The 5,000-nt window shown below is 52.8% G+C and overlaps 1 non-coding gene across 1 annotated transcript in view; it reads right to left on the bottom strand.

Annotated features, from left to right (window-relative positions):
- Window positions 1-708, bottom strand: part of LOC124593322 — a 1,910-nt gene extending 1,202 nt beyond the window's left edge. Inside the window, exon 1 of the ribosomal RNA XR_006977969.1 lies at window positions 1-708. This exon is cut by the window's left edge and continues 1,202 nt beyond it. This is a non-coding gene — a ribosomal RNA (small subunit ribosomal RNA).
- Between the last annotated feature and the right edge of the window lie 4,292 nt (window positions 709-5,000).

The raw sequence follows: 5,000 nt of genomic DNA, 5'->3' as shown, positions 1-5,000 counted from the left end.
GATACATGCCAGTTAAACACCGACGGGCGGTGAACCAACAGCGTGGGACACAAATCCAACTACGAGCTTTTTAACCGCAACAACTTTAATATACGCTATTGGAGCTGGAATTACCGCGGCTGCTGGCACCAGACTTGCCCTCCAATAGATACTCGTTAAAGGATTTAAAGTGTACTCATTCCGATTACGGGGCCTCGGATGAGTCCCGTATCGTTATTTTTCGTCACTACCTCCCCGTGCCGGGAGTGGGTAATTTGCGCGCCTGCTGCCTTCCTTGGATGTGGTAGCCGTTTCTCAGGCTCCCTCTCCGGAATCGAACCCTGATTCCCCGTTACCCGTTACAACCATGGTAGGCGCAGAACCTACCATCGACAGTTGATAAGGCAGACATTTGAAAGATGCGTCGCCGGTACGAGGACCGTGCGATCAGCCCAAAGTTATTCAGAGTCACCAAGGCAAACGGACCGGACGAGCCGACCGATTGGTTTTGATCTAATAAAAGCGTCCCTTCCATCTCTGGTCGGGACTCTGTTTGCATGTATTAGCTCTAGAATTACCACAGTTATCCAAGTAACGTGGGTACGATCTAAGGAACCATAACTGATTTAATGAGCCATTCGCGGTTTCACCTTAATGCGGCTTGTACTGAGACATGCATGGCTTAATCTTTGAGACAAGCATATGACTACTGGCAGGATCAACCAGGGAGCTGCGTCAACTAGAGCTGAGCAGCCGGCCGCCCGGGAGTGTGTCCCGGGGGCCCGCGCGAACACGCAAGCGTCCGCTCAATTATTCTGCAAACAGGAGGAGGCTGAGCTCCCCTGCACAATACACCTCGAAACCCTCTCAGGTCCCGGCGGCGCGCAGCGCCGTCCTAAGTACTTGGTCGGGTTCGAGAGAGGCGCAATCGCCCGGAGTTTGGCGAGTAGACGCTTTAGGTGCGACCACCCGAGCTCCCAACTGAGCTTGCCGCTGCCGACAGAGGCCCGGGAGCGTGCTGTCGTGGCATTGCCGGCGGGAGACAACACGCGCCACCTACGGTGGCCGGCAGCTCCAACGCCAGCGCCACAGAAGGACAAAAGCCCCACTTGGGTGCCGAAGCGAACACTCCCAGCACAGCGCACGCGCCAACACGTCCGCACAGCTGCGATACAATCCACCTGCGAGAACCGCAGAGGCGACCGAGCAGCAGACGGCGTCGCGGCGCCGAGCGCCGGGCGGCGGCGCATCCTCAGCGCACACAGTCCTCAATCGGACCAGCACACTGCAGATGTCCACCGCGCTTCGCACCGGGCCCGCGAGGACCTACTTTGGCCGCACGGCGCCGCGTGCAGGGTGCGCCGGCGCGCAGCTGCGCCGCCTGCCGCCTCCGTCGGCCGGCGCGCCTGCCACTGGCCGCCCCCACCAGCCGGCTGTAGCGCGTGCGCCCACGCACCGCGCGGCCAGCACGCCGGGAGGCCCCCCCTCACCGGCCGGGGACGGTCCCACCCAGCCACCGCCGCGTATCGCTTCACACCCACATGCCATTCACGTTCGTGGGCATGGTGGGTATCGCTGAAACAACCGGTTGGTAGCTCAACCGATCGTCGCCATCACTGATTCACCTCTAGCGAGAACAACCGCACCACAACGGTTTACCAGTTGTTCATTTGCGTAACGTCACCAGCAAACGTAGACGTCCATCGCCATTTGCAAATTCAACGATTGTTGCATGCCTGTGTCAGGTGTCACGACACACTATGTCTGCCCACATACACGCAACAACATGTGCACGCTTCGCGAACACGTGGAAGGTGGCCCCCGTACGTATGCGATGTCCATTGCGCGAACGACTGTCAACCGGCCTCTGTCGCATGTCGCAGATGTGGAACACAGTGCACCATGCTATCACGGTGTGTGAGAAGAGACGACTACGTCTGACAACACGCGCCACTACATCAACAGACGGCTCATGCTGATCGCCATCCACGGCATACCATACTGCAATCCAGCTCTTATAGGGAGACGACACGTAGCTGAGTGCACAATATTTGGACCGTATGGTTCGCCGTTGTTGGCGCAGTCGTGGTACGGTCACACATGTACCACGATGTATCATTCAGTACATGAGGACCAATGTGCAGTACAGTGTGTGATTTGGACGTACAACATCAGCGGACAGTTGACACAAGCCGTACCACAACGTAGGCTGTGCTTCGCCATGCGAATGCCAATGAACAACTGCGAAGGGCATTGAGCATGTACGTCCTGCTGCCATCCGCATTACAGTGTATAGCTGCAAGGTGTTTAACATGAAGCGATACTCTGGGGACCGGGCAGTGCGAGTAGCAAACTATATTGCGGGGGTTGCAGTTAGGCAACACTACACTAATTTAACGCGTCGTATGACAATTACAGAGCAGGTTAAGGCCCAACGTGTGTTGGGTTAAGGCCCAACGTGTGTTGGGTTAAGGCCCAACGTGTGTTGGGTTAAGGCCCAACGTGTGTTGGGTTAAGGCCCAACGTGTGTTGGGTTAAGGCCCAACGTGTGTTGGGTTAAGGCCCAACGTGTGTTGGGTTAAGGCCCAACGTGTGTTGGGTTAAGGCCCAACGTGTGTTGGGTTAAGGCCCAACGTGTGTTGGGTTAAGGCCCAACGTGTGTTGGGTTAAGGCCCAACGTGTGTTGGGTTAAGGCCCAACGTGTGTTGGGTTAAGGCCCAACGTGTGTTGGGTTAAGGCCCAACGTGTGTTGGGTTAAGGCCCAACGTGTGTTGGGTTAAGGCCCAACGTGTGTTGGGTTAAGGCCCAACGTGTGTTGGGTTAAGGCCCAACGTGTGTTGGGTTAAGGCCCAACGTGTGTTGGGTTTAGGCCCAACGTGTGTTGGGTTTAGGCCCAACGTGTGTTGGGTTTAGGCGCAACATAGGTTAGGTTTAGGCGCAACATAGGTTAGGTTAAGGCGCAACATGGGTTAGGTTAAGGCGCAACATGGGTTAGGTTAAGGCGCAACATGGGTTAGGTTAAGGTACAACATGGGTTAGGTTAAGGTACAACATGGGTTAGGTTAAGGTACAATATGGGTTAGGTTAAGGTACAATATGGGTTAGGTTAAGGCGCAACATGGGTTAGGTTAAGGTACAATATGGGTTAGGTTAAGGCGCAACATAGGTTAGGCTAAGGCGCAACATAGGTTAGGTTAAGGCGCAACATAGGTTAGGTTAAGGCGCAACATAGGTTAGGTTAAGGCGCAACATAGGTTAGGTTAAGGTACAATATGGGTTAGGTTAAGGTACAATATGGGTTAGGTTAAGGTACAATATGGGTTAGGTTAAGGTACAATATGGGTTAGGTTAAGGTACAATATGGGTTAGGTTAAGGTACAATATGGGTTAGGTTAAGGTACAATATGGGTTAGGTTAAGGTACAATATGGGTTAGGTTAAGGTACAATATGGGTTAGGTTAAGGTACAATATGGGTTAGGTTAAGGCGCAACATGGGTTAGGTTAAGGTACAATATGGGTTAGGTTAAGGCGCAACATAGGTTAGGCTAAGGCGCAACATAGGTTAGGTTAAGGCGCAACATAGGTTAGGTTAAGGCGCAACATAGGTTAGGTTAAGGCGCAACATAGGTTAGGTTAAGGCGCAACATAGGTTAGGTTAAGGCGCAACATAGGTTAGGTTAAGGCGCAACATAGGTTAGGTTAAGGCGCAACATAGGTTAGGTTAAGGCGCAACATAGGTTAGGTTAAGGCGCAACATAGGTTAGGTTAAGGCGCAATACGGGTTAGGTTAAGGCGCAATACGGGTTAGGTTAAGGCGCAATACGGGTTAGGTTAAGGCGCAATACGGGTTAGGTTAAGGCGCAATACGGGTTAGGTTAAGGCGCAATACGGGTTAGGTTAAGGCGCAATACGGGTTAGGTTAAGGCGCAATACGGGTTAGGTTAAGGCGCAATACGGGTTAGGTTAAGGTACAATACGGGTTAGGTTAAGGCACAATATGGGTTAGGTTAAGGTACACATTGTTGTACGGAAAGGTGTTTTGGGGGGGGGGGGGCCGGTTTGTTGATTGTGAATATCGTAAGTAAATGACTGCGGCATCATCTGATTTGCCACGTCAGGGTGCACCTTTGGCTCATAACAGGCGGCGCTCTGATTCCATGCTTGTGGCAGACCTGTGTCTTTCATTCCTGCCATTGTTTGTGTGGTGTGACAGGAGGCAGTATTGTGATGTTGGGTGCACCCCTGTGTGGGACATGTGTGGGTGTTGGTGGCTTAGCTGAGCAATGGTGGTTGTCGGAAGGGTGGGATATTCTGTTTTCCGAGTGGACCTCCCGGTCTGGTTATGATAGTGTGGATTGTCTAATGTGGCAGAGAGGATGCACTGGGTGGTGTTCCATGCTGGTGCTTACATATTGTCTGTGTGCCTGTTACAGGCAGAGAGTAGTGCGTGATAAGAGTGTCTGGCTGACGTGTGATTGTGAGCAGAGTCTTTCAGCATGTATACGGACAGGTCTATACATTATCTGTATTCTGATGGCTCTATCTATTACTAATCAGCGCCGTGTATACGTTTAATCCGGTTCCAGTCGAAACTATTGTATCTCTGTACATTAGTGACACGGCGAGCCCGCTATGTAGTTACTCGTCTCGGCAGCTTCCACCGGTGTATGGCAAATGATTATAAGGAATCAGTCTAGTCGTCAATACCGATAGTCTGACGTCACATGTCTGGGGTGGGGGACGCTGCGCCCTTCCGGTGGGTCATGGCCTAGGAAGACTCTTCCCACGCAGGGGGGCTTGGACTGTCATTGACTCTTCCGAGTAATATACTTGCCGTACGTTTTTGTGACTGCGAGTGCAACGCTCACCGGTACCGACATGGATGGAGCGCCTCCTAGCTGCCGCTGAGCATCTGCATTCGTACAGAGAGCAACGCGATCGCGTCTGTAGCTCGTACGTGGTACAGCTGGCAGCTCATGTATATGGACAGCGGGAATGTCGCATATTGGACATAACTCTT

Source organism: Schistocerca americana, unplaced genomic scaffold (genome assembly GCF_021461395.2).
Source record: "Schistocerca americana isolate TAMUIC-IGC-003095 unplaced genomic scaffold, iqSchAmer2.1 HiC_scaffold_98, whole genome shotgun sequence".
NCBI lineage: Eukaryota > Metazoa > Arthropoda > Insecta > Orthoptera > Acrididae > Schistocerca > Schistocerca americana.
The sequence above is the reverse complement of the archived record's forward strand: the minus strand, read 5'-3'. Positions and strand labels throughout refer to the sequence as shown.